Below are 18,131 nucleotides of genomic sequence, written 5' to 3'. Positions count from 1 at the left end.
ATAACTGACTTTGAAAAAGCTTTCGATAGAGTTAGTCACTCCTTCCTCTATGGAATCTTGAAGAAACTCGGAGTAAAACCAATAATGATGAATTACCTGTCATTAGTTTACCACAAAACAAAAAGCAAAATAGAAATCAATGGAGCTTTAACAAAACGAATAAACGTTAAAAGGGGCATACGACAGGGTTGTCCCCTCAGCATGCTCTATTTCATAATCTGTGCTGACGTTCTCACCCGACGCATAGAGAAAAATCATCTGATCAACGGTTTTCGCTTTTCCAAGCTGACAATCAAAATCCAGCAATATGCGGACGACACCACATTCATCACAAGAGACATTCCATCTCTCAAGGAAATCAACAAAGAACTAGCCATCTACCAGACGATGTCCGGCCAGAAAGTGAACCAGGGAAAGACCCAGATCCTGGCGTCCAAACCTGACCTGGCCCAAAGAGCTCAGCAACTCTTTCCAGAAGCTGCGATCTTGAACAACGTCAAGATCCTGGGCATCTGGCTAGGCACAAACAAAACACAACTTGACAAGATGAACTGGCAGACCGCCATCAAAAAAACTCAAACGATCGCCAACATCCACAAACCACGAAGACTCTCCCTCTATGGAAAGATCTCGATCATCAACACTCTCTTGGTACCCGTCACTTTGCATCTCAGTAGAGTGCTGATGCCAACGAAACAACACATCAAAGAACTAAACAAAATCCTCTTCGACTTCCTCTGGTATCCTTCACCATTCGAACAGCTCCAGAGAAGCAAGACGTTTCCTCCTGTCAAAGATGGAGGCATCAACATGGTGGACATCCAATCAAAATTTCAAACAAGCCGCATCGACAGAATTCGCCACCTCTTCTCACTAGAAGACGCCACCGAAATCTGGCACGAATGGGCCATGTTCAATTTGAGTTACAGAATGAGACACATTAATCCTCATCTGTTCTCCAACAGCATTCCGCATGCCCCAATTCCAAACGAAATGTATGCGGACATCTTCAAGTCCTTTTGCAAACTCAAAGGCTTGAAACACGACTGGGAAAACACTTCCTACAAAAATATCTACATCAATCTGAAAACGCAAAATGAAAAGAAAATTGACAAGATTGATGAAAACGGAAAGAAGATTCCTTGGAATGAGATCCTCTTGAAAAACAAGGGAATCAAACTCTTCCTTCCACCTCACCTATCCTCCATGTCCTTTCGGATTGCACATGGAGGATACAAATGGGGAGATTTTAATAGATCAATACACTCCGACAGAAAAACAAACTGCAAATTCTGCAGAAAACCAGAAGACAATGTGGCCCACGTCCTCACCAAGTGCTCCTTTGCACAAGGAATATGGGAGCGCCTGAAACAACAATATCTTGGCCTAACCAAGGAAGACATAGAAATAACAAAGGACATGATCCTCCACAACCAAATCCCTGACGGACAGAAGAACAATCCGATTCTTTTGACCATGATGAATGTCGCCAAACACACCATCATCCAAAAGAAGATATCTCTGGACATAGGCGACACATATATACAGGACACAAAACGGTCCACCATTCAAGCCCTGTGGGTCATCATGACAAAAACGAAAAACATAACACAAAAGCATAACACTCCTTTGTCATCTGACATTTCTACTCCTTCTAAACCTCCTCCTACGGTCAGAAGAAAGAAGAACCAGTCGAGATCCACTCTTCAACCGCCCTCTCAGTCGTCCTCGGTGGTAGGGATGACTGATTGCAGCGGTGGATCTCACTAGAACAGTACGGTCGTAGATCATCTTTGAAGAAGATTAGACAGCCAAGGGCGTAACAACCCACCTTTAACCCGTCCCTCTCACTCATCTCCAACGGCCTGATGCCGGAAGAATGATTGCAGCGGGAGATCTTTAACCGTCCCTCTCCGTCATCCCACTCGCTCTGGGATGACAGGATTGCAGCGGCCAATTCCATGATGACTCTGGGGTCAGCGAAAGCTACCCTCCCTCTGGCCGCTCCTCTCTGGCATCTCCGCCAAATGAGGTGTCAGACTGCAGTGGCCCGTTTCCTCCAAACAGGTGCCCTTCTTCAAGCGGGCAACAAGAAGATACACACACATAAACAATTACAAATAAAATTAAAATTAACTCTTTGACAAAACGCGCTAGTTCTTGAGCTTGACCCGCCATCTCCTAGACTGCTCCAAGATCAGCAAGAGGAAAGTTGAGACAGGCAGATCAGCTTGAGGCAGCCACTAACCAAACATTTACATCCACAGATTACCATCTACCGCGGTGGGTCCCTTCGGTCGTAGTGAGTCCCTCGCCTCCCTGGTAGGTATCTTCCATGTAAGTATGGTGTGCCTGCTGAGTGTTTGGGTGTGTGGACGGCTCCCGGAGCGGACGCACTAATGATGAGACAGGAAACAAATCCATTCCATATGGACAATTTGTAAACCTGCAAGATGTAGTGGTATCCATCTTGAACTCTGAGCGTTGCGCGAGAAAAAAAAAAAAAAAAAAAAAAAAAAAAAAAAAAAAATAAGATCAAGTGTAGTATCTGTTCTTCTCAGTTTAATACCTGGGACGCCCAGCATCGCTGGGCTCTTGTATTAAATGTATGTTTGAAGACGGGGTGTCGATTCAAAGCTCGCTTTGTCGCACCCACGGGTTGTCCCGGTATTGCAGTACCTCCGGGTTCGGCCCACATCCCACCTTCGGGTGGGATAAATGAACAATCAATCATTGAAAATGCGAATCATGGCTTTCGTTGTTCGTCGGTCTCATTTCTTGTGTTTTATTGGTCGTCGTGTGTATCATATGTCATTTTCTGTTCATTTTCATTCATTGCGCCGATGTTATCTACTCTCTCGCGTACGTGTGTGTGGTGTTGCAAATTTTTCGCTTGTTGTCGCGTGTTCTGCAATGACTCTCTATTGAATAAAAGTTCCTGTGCTGAGCAATTCAGCCAGCACAGCTGTGCCAATAATGCGACTCACCTTGTCAAACATGTGATGTTCTCCTACGCAGACACAAACTTCTTTTCGTCGCGAGTCGTGAACAAACCAACTGACTGACCGGCCGGCTTCAAGCGGCACGTGACATGCAGAGTCTTGCATTAGTTTAATAAATGTCTTGCATTAGTTTAATAAATGTGAGCAAGCAATGCTCAGAGGGCGACTTACCTTTCAAAGAATAGAATGCGATCACTCATCATATGATAGCATGTATGGCAGCGAATGAAACTGAGCTTTGCTGCAGGCCATTGGCTTGAAATAAAAACAGCATTCTTAAGAAAATTTAGCCCGCTATATATGGCGCTTGGTTAAGCTTCTTCATCATTCTATTTGAATACAAGGTAAGTGCGCCTGAGCATTGTTTGCTCTCATTTTTCAAACTCATACATTGTTCTTTTTCGAAGTAAGTGAGTGATCACAGAAACAGCAGCAGCTGCTGAAGTGTCGTCGAAAGGTTCTGCTCACACACAAAAAAGGCAAACAAAAGCAACGGAGCAAAGCCGAAGAGAATCACGGTCCCAGAAGAGAGATGCTGACAGGCAACCAACTCATACTTACCTGACGAGGGTCTTCACCGTGATCACGTAGGCGGTGGGCCCAGGGCGAGACTTCACCATTGCACTTCGGAGAAGTTGACCTCTGCGATTACCCCAAATGTGGGTAACTCGGTCGTATAATTTCTGTTAGTGGGGACTGCGTTCGCGCTATCCCTTTTTTAACTCATCAACCGAAAGCGAAGAAGAAGAAAAAGCTTTTTCCATCCCCCCCCCCCCGTACAACACATATCAAGCGTTTGGAGACCGAATTGTTGTCTTGTGTCCTGCTGTTGCGAGACCACAAGCTGAAAGCGAAATCATCTGAAAGCTTTTTAAGCGAATCAAAAGCAAGAGGTGAGCGTACTTGCTTCGGCAGTACATATACTAAAATTGGAACGATACAGAGAAGATTAGCATGGCCCCTGCGCAAGGATGACACGCAAAATCGTGAAGCGTTCCATATTTCTTTTAGTCACCGACTGGATGTGCATCCACAGTTCATCGACATGCTTTCTATGCCTTGTCCTTTGCTTGGATGCGACTTGATCGCGTCGTCACGCACGTGGTGTGCCCACGTTGCCAGGCAGTGGAGAACACCAGCCATTCGACAAAGTCGATTTCAAATGCGACCAGGACTGCCGGCCGGCGGACCGAAAGCGCCGCCGCGATGTCTAAACGTCGACGTCGTGGAGCATTGCTTTATCGCTTCTCGGCTCTCAAGAGCTAAGATCAAGTGTAGTATCTGTTCTTCTCAGTTTAATACCTGGGACGCCCAGCATCGCTGGGCTCTTGTATTAAATGTATGTTTGAAGACGGGGTGTCGATTCAAAGCTCGCTTTGTCGCACCCACGGGTTGTCCCGGTATTGCAGTACCTCCGGGTTCGGCCCACATCCCACCTTCGGGTGGGATAAATGAACAATCAATCATTGAAAATGCGAATCATGGCTTTCGTTGTTCGTCGGTCTCATTTCTTGTGTTTTATTGGTCGTCGTGTGTATCATATGTCATTTTCTGTTCATTTTCATTCATTGCGCCGATGTTATCTACTCTCTCGCGTACGTGTGTGTGGTGTTGCAAATTTTTCGCTTGTTGTCGCGTGTTCTGCAATGACTCTCTATTGAATAAAAGTTCCTGTGCTGAGCAATTCAGCCAGCACAGCTGTGCCAATAATGCGACTCACCTTGTCAAACATGTGATGTTCTCCTACGCAGACACAAACTTCTTTTCGTCGCGAGTCGTGAACAAACCAACTGACTGACCGGCCGGCTTCAAGCGGCACGTGACATGCAGAGTCTTGCATTAGTTTAATAAATGTCTTGCATTAGTTTAATAAATGTGAGCAAGCAATGCTCAGAGGGCGACTTACCTTTCAAAGAATAGAATGCGATCACTCATCATATGATAGCATGTATGGCAGCGAATGAAACTGAGCTTTGCTGCAGGCCATTGGCTTGAAATAAAAACAGCATTCTTAAGAAAATTTAGCCCGCTATATATGGCGCTTGGTTAAGCTTCTTCATCATTCTATTTGAATACAAGGTAAGTGCGCCTGAGCATTGTTTGCTCTCATTTTTCAAACTCATACATTGTTCTTTTTCGAAGTAAGTGAGTGATCACAGAAACAGCAGCAGCAGCTGCTGAAGTGTCGTCGAAAGGTTCTGCTCACACACAAAAAAGGCAAACAAAAGCAACGGAGCAAAGCCGAAGAGAATCACGGTCCCAGAAGAGAGATGCTGACAGGCAACCAACTCATACTTACCTGACGAGGGTCTTCACCGTGATCACGTAGGCGGTGGGCCCAGGGCGAGACTTCACCATTGCACTTCGGAGAAGTTGACCTCTGCGATTACCCCAAATGTGGGTAACTCGGTCGTATAATTTCTGTTAGTGGGGACTGCGTTCGCGCTATCCCTTTTTTAACTCATCAACCGAAAGCGAAGAAGAAGAAAAAGCTTTTTCCATCCCCCCCCCCCCCTACAACACATATCAAGCGTTTGGAGACCGAATTGTTGTCTTGTGTCCTGCTGTTGCGAGACCACAAGCTGAAAGCGAAATCATCTGAAAGCTTTTTAAGCGAATCAAAAGCAAGAGGTGAGCGTACTTGCTTCGGCAGTACATATACTAAAATTGGAACGATACAGAGAAGATTAGCATGGCCCCTGCGCAAGGATGACACGCAAAATCGTGAAGCGTTCCATATTTCTTTTAGTCACCGACTGGATGTGCATCCACAGTTCATCGACATGCTTTCTATGCCTTGTCCTTTGCTTGGATGCGACTTGATCGCGTCGTCACGCACGTGGTGTGCCCACGTTGCCAGGCAGTGGAGAACACCAGCCATTCGACAAAGTCGATTTCAAATGCGACCAGGACTGCCGGCCGGCGGACCGAAAGCGCCGCCGCGATGTCTAAACGTCGACGTCGTGGAGCATTGCTTTATCGCTTCTCGGCTCTCAAGAGCTAAGATCAAGTGTAGTATCTGTTCTTCTCAGTTTAATACCTGGGACGCCCAGCATCGCTGGGCTCTTGTATTAAATGTATGTTTGAAGACGGGGTGTCGATTCAAAGCTCGCTTTGTCGCACCCACGGGTTGTCCCGGTATTGCAGTACCTCCGGGTTCGGCCCACATCCCACCTTCGGGTGGGATAAATGAACAATCAATCATTGAAAATGCGAATCATGGCTTTCGTTGTTCGTCGGTCTCATTTCTTGTGTTTTATTGGTCGTCGTGTGTATCATATGTCATTTTCTGTTCATTTTCATTCATTGCGCCGATGTTATCTACTCTCTCGCGTACGTGTGTGTGGTGTTGCAAATTTTTCGCTTGTTGTCGCGTGTTCTGCAATGACTCTCTATTGAATAAAAGTTCCTGTGCTGAGCAATTCAGCCAGCACAGCTGTGCCAATAATGCGACTCACCTTGTCAAACATGTGATGTTCTCCTACGCAGACACAAACTTCTTTTCGTCGCGAGTCGTGAACAAACCAACTGACTGACCGGCCGGCTTCAAGCGGCACGTGACATGCAGAGTCTTGCATTAGTTTAATAAATGTCTTGCATTAGTTTAATAAATGTGAGCAAGCAATGCTCAGAGGGTTTTTTTTTTTTTTTTTTTTTTTTTTTTTTTTTTTTTTTCTCGCGCAACGCTCAGAGTTCAAGATGGATACCACTACATCTTGCAGGTTTACAAATTGTCCATATGGAATGGATTTGTTTCCTGTCTCATCATTAGTGCGTCCGCTCCGGGAGCCGTCCACACACCCAAACACTCAGCAGGCACACCATACTTACATGGAAGATACCTACCAGGGAGGCGAGGGACTCACTACGACCGAAGGGACCCACCGCGGTAGATGGTAATCTGTGGATGTAAATGTTTGGTTAGTGGCTGCCTCAAGCTGATCTGCCTGTCTCGACTTTCCTCTTGCTGATCTTGGAGCAGTCTAGGAGATGGCGGGTCAAGCTCAAGAACTAGCGCGTTTTGTCAAAGAGTTAATTTTAATTTTATTTGTAATTGTTTATGTGTGTGTATCTTCTTGTTGCCCGCTTGAAGAAGGGCACCTGTTTGGAGGAAACGGGCCACTGCAGTCTGACACCTCATTTGGCGGAGATGCCAGAGAGGAGCGGCCAGAGGGAGGGTAGCTTTCGCTGACCCCAGAGTCATCATGGAATTGGCCGCTGCAATCCTGTCATCCCAGAGCGAGTGGGACGACGGAGAGGGACGGTTAAAGATCTCCCGCTGCAATCACTCTTCCGGCATCAGGCCGTTGGAGATGAGTGAGAGGGACGGGTTAAAGGTGGGTTGTTACGCCCTTGGCTGTCTAATCTTCTTCAAAGATGATCTACGACCGTACTGTTCTAGTGAGATCCACCGCTGCAATCAGTCATCCCTACCACCGAGGACGACTGAGAGGGCGGTTGAAGAGTGGATCTCGACTGGTTCTTCTTTCTTCTGACCGTAGGAGGAGGTTTAGAAGGAGTAGAAATGTCAGATGACAAAGGAATGTTATGCTTTTGTGTTATGTTTTTCGTTTTTGTCATGATGACCCACAGGGCTTGAATGGTGGACCGTTTTGTGTCCTGTATATATGTGTCGCCTATGTCCAGAGATATCTTCTTTTGGATGATGGTGTGTTTGGCGACATTCATCATGGTCAAAAGAATCGGATTGTTCTTCTGTCCGTCAGGGATTTGGTTGTGGAGGATCATGTCCTTTGTTATTTCTATGTCTTCCTTGGTTAGGCCAAGATATTGTTGTTTCAGGCGCTCCCATATTCCTTGTGCAAAGGAGCACTTGGTGAGGACGTGGGCCACATTGTCTTCTGGTTTTCTGCAGAATTTGCAGTTTGTTTTTCTGTCGGAGTGTATTGATCTATTAAAATCTCCCCATTTGTATCCTCCATGTGCAATCCGAAAGGACATGGAGGATAGGTGAGGTGGAAGGAAGAGTTTGATTCCCTTGTTTTTCAAGAGGATCTCATTCCAAGGAATCTTCTTTCCGTTTTCATCAATCTTGTCAATTTTCTTTTCATTTTGCGTTTTCAGATTGATGTAGATATTTTTGTAGGAAGTGTTTTCCCAGTCGTGTTTCAAGCCTTTGAGTTTGCAAAAGGACTTGAAGATGTCCGCATACATTTCGTTTGGAATTGGGGCATGCGGAATGCTGTTGGAGAACAGATGAGGATTAATGTGTCTCATTCTGTAACTCAAATTGAACATGGCCCATTCGTGCCAGATTTCGGTGGCGTCTTCTAGTGAGAAGAGGTGGCGAATTCTGTCGATGCGGCTTGTTTGAAATTTTGATTGGATGTCCACCATGTTGATGCCTCCATCTTTGACAGGAGGAAACGTCTTGCTTCTCTGGAGCTGTTCGAATGGTGAAGGATACCAGAGGAAGTCGAAGAGGATTTTGTTTAGTTCTTTGATGTGTTGTTTCGTTGGCATCAGCACTCTACTGAGATGCAAAGTGACGGGTACCAAGAGAGTGTTGATGATCGAGATCTTTCCATAGAGGGAGAGTCTTCGTGGTTTGTGGATGTTGGCGATCGTTTGAGTTTTTTTGATGGCGGTCTGCCAGTTCATCTTGTCAAGTTGTGTTTTGTTTGTGCCTAGCCAGATGCCCAGGATCTTGACGTTGTTCAAGATCGCAGCTTCTGGAAAGAGTTGCTGAGCTCTTTGGGCCAGGTCAGGTTTGGACGCCAGGATCTGGGTCTTTCCCTGGTTCACTTTCTGGCCGGACATCGTCTGGTAGATGGCTAGTTCTTTGTTGATTTCCTTGAGAGATGGAATGTCTTTTGTGATGAATGTGGTGTCGTCCGCATATTGCTGGATTTTGATTGTCAGCCTGGAAAAGCGAAAACCGTTGATCAGATGATTTTTCTCTATGCGTCGGGTGAGAACGTCAGCACAGATTATGAAATAGAGCATGCTGAGGGGACAACCCTGTCGTATGCCCCTTTTAACGTTTATTCGTTTTGTTAAAGCTCCATTGATTTCTATTTTGCTTTTTGTTTTGTGGTAAACTAATGACAGGTAATTCATCATTATTGGTTTTACTCCGAGTTTCTTCAAGATTCCATAGAGGAAGGAGTGACTAACTCTATCGAAAGCTTTTTCAAAGTCAGTTATCATGACGTACAAGTCCCTGTGTTGAGTTTGAGAAGCTTCCAGGGCAGCTTGTATATTCATTGTAACATGCTCTATTCTGCGGTTTGGCAGTCCACATTTCTGATTCGGACAAATCAGGTTTGTGATCATGGGTGTGAGTCTGTTGGAGAGGATTTTGCTCAAGATCTTGTAGTCTGTGTTGAGCAGAGAGATCGGTCTCCAATTTTTGAGCTTTTCTTTTTCACCTTTTTTAAAGATTAACTTCACTTTTGCTTCTCTCATTGAGGGAGTCATTGTTTTTCTCAAGTAGCAATTTGTAAGCATCTCTAGAATGTCGTGTTTCAGGAAATGCCAGCATTTTTGGTAGAATAATGAGCCGAGACCATCTGATCCAGGTGCAGAATCCTTATTAAGAGAATCGATGGCGGTTTTTACTTCTTTGAGACTGATCAGCTGTTCCGCTTGTTCAGCTGCGTCTTCCTCAATTTTGGCCTCTCCAAGAATGTTTAAGTAGTTGTTTTGTTGCCAAAAAGCGACTAACAGCAAGCCTTGCTTTCCTCGCTAGAGCGAGCGAGTGAAAGCGACACCGGCCTAACTTTTACCAGCCTTTTTAGATTTTTTTTAAAGTCAGTTAGATAAATAAATAACTAGAAAGTTTAGAAAATAGCCTAAGTCAGCTAGATCAGTGGCCCCCTGCTGGGAACCACTGATCTAGGCGAGTAGTTAGCTTTTTTTCCCTCCCTAGATTTTTTTTTGGAGTCAGCCTTTTCCCCTTAAGGGAATTAGCTGATTGCCACGTAGAAAGTAGGTCAGGTGAGAATAGCCAGTTAGCTACAGCGAGTCTAGACAGTACGTGACCAGCTTTTAGGGTGTGGTCAAGACAGAATTTAGCTAAATTTTCCTTCAGAAGGAAAATTTAAAACTTGAAAAGCTTGGACTTTGGTAAGTCTTTGTTAATTCTTATATTTAAAATAACATAAACTAAACACCAGCTATACTCATGGGCGACTCTAAGGCCAACGAGTTTAAATATCAAAGAACCTTGGTTGTGCAAGCATCCAGCCAGTCCTGGCTTGATGTAAGCACTTTCATCAGTTTCTTTATGCAAGATGGCTTCCTTGCAAAGTATGGAAAGGAGCTAAAAGCTGTGCGTGCCAAGAGCCTGCGGCAGCACATTTTCACCGTCACGTTCTCAGCTTCTGAGAACGAAACCAAATCCGTGCTGATGGAACAGCTGGCGCTAGACCATCAGTCACCCGTGACCTATTCACACAAGGAAGTAGGTTACGTGATCAAAGTATGGCGACCGATGCCACCATGCGACGTGATCACATTATATCCAGTGCCAGACGAGTGGCATCTGGATTTAATTAATGAGTTTGCTTGCCAAGCAAACTGGGGAAATGTTTACCAGATGGTTAAAGGTAAACACAAGCAGCACCCCACCATCTGCAACGAGTTTCTGCATGTGTACCTGCAGAACACTAAACTCGCCAACATCCCAGATAAGGTGCAGATGTTTGGTGAATGGATCTCCATCACCAAGCCTGGAGAAGGACATTTGCCACTCTGCCAGATTTGCAAAGTCCGGGGACACCTAACATCAAAGTGCCCCACGAAACCGAAGAAGACCCAGGCCAACCCACCTCGAGACCGGGAGTCCAAGGCCGACCCACCCCGAGACCGGGCGCCTAGACAACCCAGGAAACAGGGACGCTCGAGAGAATCCATAAACAGAAGCAACGAACTCTTCTGCCAAAGATCAGAGGCCGCTTTCCTTGCGAGACAGGCCGAGAAGTCCAGACCGCGTTTTGCTGCATCCAGACCAAAAAAAACGTATGTGTCAGATTCGTCGCCAACCAGGCAGCAGCTCGCCTGTCATGTGTGCCGATCAACAGGCCGACACAAACCTGGTTGCAATGCAAGAGAAAAGTTCAGGGAAAAGAGTAGGAAGAGAAAGAACCCCCCCACGAGCGACGATGGCTTTATCACCGTGGGCAAAGGAGGGAAACACAACCCCAAAACCTCCATGCGCAGCATCTTCTCATCAGATGCTGAGATAGTGGATAAGCCCATGTCCAACACAGAGTCCAAGACATCGACTCCAAAAGAACCCTTGCTAAAGCGGAGATCGATTGCCCAACCAGCATCTCCCAGGACGACGAATCCCAGAGACCACGACGCATCCCACGCCAGCTCCAAGGATGCGTCGGTCTCAGTTGACAATGACAACTCGTCAACTGACTCGGAGTCCGTTTCTTCGAGAGAGTCTACGCGGGCTGAACTGACCGGGACCTCTCCTCTCCATCGAAATGTCTTCAGTTCGGTGGATGAGCTCACGGACTCAGACGGCGTCCCATCCAACTACACGGTCTAGTCCAAAACTCTTAAACTTTAATCTGCTTTTTCTCTATCTATAATCATGTTCACAGATACGGAGAGTGACGATTCGGACGCCGGACTGGGCAACCTTAAGGTCGGCTCAATGAACATCAACGGAATATCCAAGAAATTGCGAGATGTCAAAAACTTCTTTACATCTCACAGACTCTCTGTACTGGCAATACAAGAAACACACAGAATCCCCACCGATCAACTCGAGACGTGGGCTCAACATAACAATTACATAACATATACAAACATAGAACCTGATAGAACCCCCTTCTATGCAGGGACAATGTTCATCGTAAAGAAGGACATACACGATAGGTCCGAAATCACACATCACACAATAGTACAAAATCGAATACATCACCTCAACATCAAATGTGGTAAAAATAACATAAACATATTCAATGCATACCTTCCGCAGAGCAACGGAGAGAGAAAGTCATGCTTTGAACTGCTCTCCGAGGCTATGCTGGAATATGAACATCAACATGTGGTCTTACTTGGTGATTTTAACGTGATCCTTGATCCGTTGGACACTGCTAAGCCGCAATTTTTCTTCACTACACCGGATAAAACAGCACTTAGAACATTAATACATCATAACCAATTGACAGACATATTCAGACAAGAATATCCTTACAAAAGACTGTTCACGCGCCAAAACCACAACAGTAAGACCAGGATAGATAGAATATACATAAATGAACATGCACTTGAAAATTATCATAACATCAAACATGAATACTTCACATCATCAGACCACTGCACATTACCAATAATTCATCTAAAATATCAACAACACACCAAATGGGGTGAATATTCATACAAAATCAATAACAGCATATTACAATATGCTCACGTCATAACAGAGCTCGAAACGGCTTGGGAAAACTGGACCATAAACGTACCACAAATAGAACCACCAGACATGCTTATAAGGTGGGATCATGGCAAGAAAATGTTGAAAAATCGACTGATTGAACTCTCGCAAGATGTCGCACTCAAGCGTAGAGAAGATTACAATCAAGCGAAAAATATGCTCCACACTCTGGACGCTCATCCAGACCACGTCCTGGAAGATCGTCGCCCGGAATTCTTGGAGAAAATCAACAACTTCTACGATTATAAAGCAGTCGGATCGCAAATCAGATCCAGAACTATCCCAACTAGCGATGAAGAACCATCTAAAAGCTTCTTCAAAGCAGAGGAACAAAATTGTAAAAGTACCTCTATCACTGAGATACACGACGCAAACAACACAACACTCACCAAGAAAGAAGACATTCTCAAAGAAGTACACAGCTTCTACCACTCCCTATGGGGTGTAAAAGACAACATAAACTCTCAAGAACAAAACAACTACTTAAACATTCTTGGAGAGGCCAAAATTGAGGAAGACGCAGCTGAACAAGCGGAACAGCTGATCAGTCTCAAAGAAGTAAAAACCGCCATCGATTCTCTTAATAAGGATTCTGCACCTGGATCAGATGGTCTCGGCTCATTATTCTACCAAAAATGCTGGCATTTCCTGAAACACGACATTCTAGAGATGCTTACAAATTGCTACTTGAGAAAAACAATGACTTCCTCAATGAGAGAAGCAAAAGTGAAGTTAATCTTTAAAAAAGGTGAAAAAGAAAAGCTCAAAAATTGGAGACCGATCTCTCTGCTCAACACAGACTACAAGATCTTGAGCAAAATCCTCTCCAACAGACTCACACCCATGATCACAAACCTGATTTGTCCGAATCAGAAATGTGGACTGCCAAACCGCAGAATAGAGCATGTTACAATGAATATACAAGCTGCCCTGGAAGCTTCTCAAACTCAACACAGGGACTTGTACGTCATGATAACTGACTTTGAAAAAGCTTTCGATAGAGTTAGTCACTCCTTCCTCTATGGAATCTTGAAGAAACTCGGAGTAAAACCAATAATGATGAATTACCTGTCATTAGTTTACCACAAAACAAAAAGCAAAATAGAAATCAATGGAGCTTTAACAAAACGAATAAACGTTAAAAGGGGCATACGACAGGGTTGTCCCCTCAGCATGCTCTATTTCATAATCTGTGCTGACGTTCTCACCCGACGCATAGAGAAAAATCATCTGATCAACGGTTTTCGCTTTTCCAAGCTGACAATCAAAATCCAGCAATATGCGGACGACACCACATTCATCACAAGAGACATTCCATCTCTCAAGGAAATCAACAAAGAACTAGCCATCTACCAGACGATGTCCGGCCAGAAAGTGAACCAGGGAAAGACCCAGATCCTGGCGTCCAAACCTGACCTGGCCCAAAGAGCTCAGCAACTCTTTCCAGAAGCTGCGATCTTGAACAACGTCAAGATCCTGGGCATCTGGCTAGGCACAAACAAAACACAACTTGACAAGATGAACTGGCAGACCGCCATCAAAAAAACTCAAACGATCGCCAACATCCACAAACCACGAAGACTCTCCCTCTATGGAAAGATCTCGATCATCAACACTCTCTTGGTACCCGTCACTTTGCATCTCAGTAGAGTGCTGATGCCAACGAAACAACACATCAAAGAACTAAACAAAATCCTCTTCGACTTCCTCTGGTATCCTTCACCATTCGAACAGCTCCAGAGAAGCAAGACGTTTCCTCCTGTCAAAGATGGAGGCATCAACATGGTGGACATCCAATCAAAATTTCAAACAAGCCGCATCGACAGAATTCGCCACCTCTTCTCACTAGAAGACGCCACCGAAATCTGGCACGAATGGGCCATGTTCAATTTGAGTTACAGAATGAGACACATTAATCCTCATCTGTTCTCCAACAGCATTCCGCATGCCCCAATTCCAAACGAAATGTATGCGGACATCTTCAAGTCCTTTTGCAAACTCAAAGGCTTGAAACACGACTGGGAAAACACTTCCTACAAAAATATCTACATCAATCTGAAAACGCAAAATGAAAAGAAAATTGACAAGATTGATGAAAACGGAAAGAAGATTCCTTGGAATGAGATCCTCTTGAAAAACAAGGGAATCAAACTCTTCCTTCCACCTCACCTATCCTCCATGTCCTTTCGGATTGCACATGGAGGATACAAATGGGGAGATTTTAATAGATCAATACACTCCGACAGAAAAACAAACTGCAAATTCTGCAGAAAACCAGAAGACAATGTGGCCCACGTCCTCACCAAGTGCTCCTTTGCACAAGGAATATGGGAGCGCCTGAAACAACAATATCTTGGCCTAACCAAGGAAGACATAGAAATAACAAAGGACATGATCCTCCACAACCAAATCCCTGACGGACAGAAGAACAATCCGATTCTTTTGACCATGATGAATGTCGCCAAACACACCATCATCCAAAAGAAGATATCTCTGGACATAGGCGACACATATATACAGGACACAAAACGGTCCACCATTCAAGCCCTGTGGGTCATCATGACAAAAACGAAAAACATAACACAAAAGCATAACACTCCTTTGTCATCTGACATTTCTACTCCTTCTAAACCTCCTCCTACGGTCAGAAGAAAGAAGAACCAGTCGAGATCCACTCTTCAACCGCCCTCTCAGTCGTCCTCGGTGGTAGGGATGACTGATTGCAGCGGTGGATCTCACTAGAACAGTACGGTCGTAGATCATCTTTGAAGAAGATTAGACAGCCAAGGGCGTAACAACCCACCTTTAACCCGTCCCTCTCACTCATCTCCAACGGCCTGATGCCGGAAGAATGATTGCAGCGGGAGATCTTTAACCGTCCCTCTCCATCATCCCACTCGCTCTGGGATGACAGGATTGCAGCGGCCAATTCCATGATGACTCTGGGGTCAGCGAAAGCTACCCTCCCTCTGGCCGCTCCTCTCTGGCATCTCCGCCAAATGAGGTGTCAGACTGCAGTGGCCCGTTTCCTCCAAACAGGTGCCCTTCTTCAAGCGGGCAACAAGAAGATACACACACATAAACAATTACAAATAAAATTAAAATTAACTCTTTGACAAAACGCGCTAGTTCTTGAGCTTGACCCGCCATCTCCTAGACTGCTCCAAGATCAGCAAGAGGAAAGTTGAGACAGGCAGATCAGCTTGAGGCAGCCACTAACCAAACATTTACATCCACAGATTACCATCTACCGCGGTGGGTCCCTTCGGTCGTAGTGAGTCCCTCGCCTCCCTGGTAGGTATCTTCCATGTAAGTATGGTGTGCCTGCTGAGTGTTTGGGTGTGTGGACGGCTCCCGGAGCGGACGCACTAATGATGAGACAGGAAACAAATCCATTCCATATGGACAATTTGTAAACCTGCAAGATGTAGTGGTATCCATCTTGAACTCTGAGCGTTGCGCGAAAAAAAATCAAAACAAAAAAAAAAACAAAAAAAAAAAAAAAAAAATAAGATCAAGTGTAGTATCTGTTCTTCTCAGTTTAATACCTGGGACGCCCAGCATCGCTGGGCTCTTGTATTAAATGTATGTTTGAAGACGGGGTGTCGATTCAAAGCTCGCTTTGTCGCACCCACGGGTTGTCCCGGTATTGCAGTACCTCCGGGTTCGGCCCACATCCCACCTTCGGGTGGGATAAATGAACAATCAATCATTGAAAATGCGAATCATGGCTTTCGTTGTTCGTCGGTCTCATTTCTTGTGTTTTATTGGTCGTCGTGTGTATCATATGTCATTTTCTGTTCATTTTCATTCATTGCGCCGATGTTATCTACTCTCTCGCGTACGTGTGTGTGGTGTTGCAAATTTTTCGCTTGTTGTCGCGTGTTCTGCAATGACTCTCTATTGAATAAAAGTTCCTGTGCTGAGCAATTCAGCCAGCACAGCTGTGCCAATAATGCGACTCACCTTGTCAAACATGTGATGTTCTCCTACGCAGACACAAACTTCTTTTCGTCGCGAGTCGTGAACAAACCAACTGACTGACCGGCCGGCTTCAAGCGGCACGTGACATGCAGAGTCTTGCATTAGTTTAATAAATGTCTTGCATTAGTTTAATAAATGTGAGCAAGCAATGCTCAGAGGGTTTTTTTTTTTTTTTTTTTTTTTTTTTTCTTTTTTCTCTTCGCGCAACGCTCAGAGTTCAAGATGGATACCACTACATCTTGCAGGTTTACAAATTGTCCATATGGAATGGATTTGTTTCCTGTCTCATCATTAGTGCGTCCGCTCCGGGAGCCGTCCACACACCCAAACACTCAGCAGGCACACCATACTTACATGGAAGATACCTACCAGGGAGGCGAGGGACTCACTACGACCGAAGGGACCCACCGCGGTAGATGGTAATCTGTGGATGTAAATGTTTGGTTAGTGGCTGCCTCAAGCTGATCTGCCTGTCTCGACTTTCCTCTTGCTGATCTTGGAGCAGTCTAGGAGATGGCGGGTCAAGCTCAAGAACTAGCGCGTTTTGTCAAAGAGTTAATTTTAATTTTATTTGTAATTGTTTATGTGTGTGTATCTTCTTGTTGCCCGCTTGAAGAAGGGCACCTGTTTGGAGGAAACGGGCCACTGCAGTCTGACACCTCATTTGGCGGAGATGCCAGAGAGGAGCGGCCAGAGGGAGGGTAGCTTTCGCTGACCCCAGAGTCATCATGGAATTGGCCGCTGCAATCCTGTCATCCCAGAGCGAGTGGGACGACGGAGAGGGACGGTTAAAGATCTCCCGCTGCAATCACTCTTCCGGCATCAGGCCGTTGGAGATGAGTGAGAGGGACGGGTTAAAGGTGGGTTGTTACGCCCTTGGCTGTCTAATCTTCTTCAAAGATGATCTACGACCGTACTGTTCTAGTGAGATCCACCGCTGCAATCAGTCATCCCTACCACCGAGGACGACTGAGAGGGCGGTTGAAGAGTGGATCTCGACTGGTTCTTCTTTCTTCTGACCGTAGGAGGAGGTTTAGAAGGAGTAGAAATGTCAGATGACAAAGGAATGTTATGCTTTTGTGTTATGTTTTTCGTTTTTGTCATGATGACCCACAGGGCTTGAATGGTGGACCGTTTTGTGTCCTGTATATATGTGTCGCCTATGTCCAGAGATATCTTCTTTTGGATGATGGTGTGTTTGGCGACATTCATCATGGTCAAAAGAATCGGATTGTTCTTCTGTCCGTCAGGGATTTGGTTGTGGAGGATCATGTCCTTTGTTATTTCTATGTCTTCCTTGGTTAGGCCAAGATATTGTTGTTTCAGGCGCTCCCATATTCCTTGTGCAAAGGAGCACTTGGTGAGGACGTGGGCCACATTGTCTTCTGGTTTTCTGCAGAATTTGCAGTTTGTTTTTCTGTCGGAGTGTATTGATCTATTAAAATCTCCCCATTTGTATCCTCCATGTGCAATCCGAAAGGACATGGAGGATAGGTGAGGTGGAAGGAAGAGTTTGATTCCCTTGTTTTTCAAGAGGATCTCATTCCAAGGAATCTTCTTTCCGTTTTCATCAATCTTGTCAATTTTCTTTTCATTTTGCGTTTTCAGATTGATGTAGATATTTTTGTAGGAAGTGTTTTCCCAGTCGTGTTTCAAGCCTTTGAGTTTGCAAAAGGACTTGAAGATGTCCGCATACATTTCGTTTGGAATTGGGGCATGCGGAATGC

General features: G+C 45.1%; 6 non-coding genes and 2 pseudogenes across 6 annotated transcripts; all 8 read left to right on the top strand.

Annotated features, from left to right (window-relative positions):
- Nucleotides 1-2,527: 2,527 nt before the first annotated feature.
- Nucleotides 2,528-2,701, top strand: LOC145772901 (U2 spliceosomal RNA; annotated as a pseudogene).
- Nucleotides 2,702-3,555: 854 nt separating this feature from the next.
- On the top strand, nucleotides 3,556-3,718 carry LOC145773414 (U1 spliceosomal RNA). Its single transcript, XR_014289797.1, has one exon. It is a non-coding gene; the product is annotated as a U1 spliceosomal RNA (small nuclear RNA).
- Nucleotides 3,719-3,901: 183 nt separating this feature from the next.
- Nucleotides 3,902-4,008, top strand: LOC145772933 (U6 spliceosomal RNA). Its single transcript, XR_014289359.1, has one exon. It is a non-coding gene; the product is annotated as a U6 spliceosomal RNA (small nuclear RNA).
- Nucleotides 4,009-4,242: 234 nt separating this feature from the next.
- On the top strand, nucleotides 4,243-4,436 carry LOC145773524 (U2 spliceosomal RNA). Its single transcript, XR_014289899.1, has one exon. It is a non-coding gene; the product is annotated as a U2 spliceosomal RNA (small nuclear RNA).
- An 857-nt stretch (nucleotides 4,437-5,293) lies between these two features.
- LOC145773413 (U1 spliceosomal RNA) lies at nucleotides 5,294-5,456 on the top strand. The gene has a single exon (XR_014289796.1). It is a non-coding gene; the product is annotated as a U1 spliceosomal RNA (small nuclear RNA).
- Nucleotides 5,457-5,639: 183 nt separating this feature from the next.
- Nucleotides 5,640-5,746, top strand: LOC145772932 (U6 spliceosomal RNA). Its single transcript, XR_014289358.1, has one exon. It is a non-coding gene; the product is annotated as a U6 spliceosomal RNA (small nuclear RNA).
- A 234-nt stretch (nucleotides 5,747-5,980) lies between these two features.
- LOC145773523 (U2 spliceosomal RNA) lies at nucleotides 5,981-6,174 on the top strand. The gene has a single exon (XR_014289898.1). It is a non-coding gene; the product is annotated as a U2 spliceosomal RNA (small nuclear RNA).
- Nucleotides 6,175-15,926: 9,752 nt separating this feature from the next.
- Nucleotides 15,927-16,100, top strand: LOC145772900 (U2 spliceosomal RNA; annotated as a pseudogene).
- The last annotated feature ends 2,031 nt before the right edge of the window (nucleotides 16,101-18,131 follow it).

The sequence above is a fragment of the Aplidium turbinatum genome, chromosome 6 (assembly GCF_918807975.1).
Source record: "Aplidium turbinatum chromosome 6, kaAplTurb1.1, whole genome shotgun sequence".
Lineage (NCBI taxonomy): Eukaryota > Metazoa > Chordata > Ascidiacea > Aplousobranchia > Polyclinidae > Aplidium > Aplidium turbinatum.
Note: the sequence above shows the minus strand (reverse complement) of the source record. Positions and strands in the feature narration are given on the sequence as shown.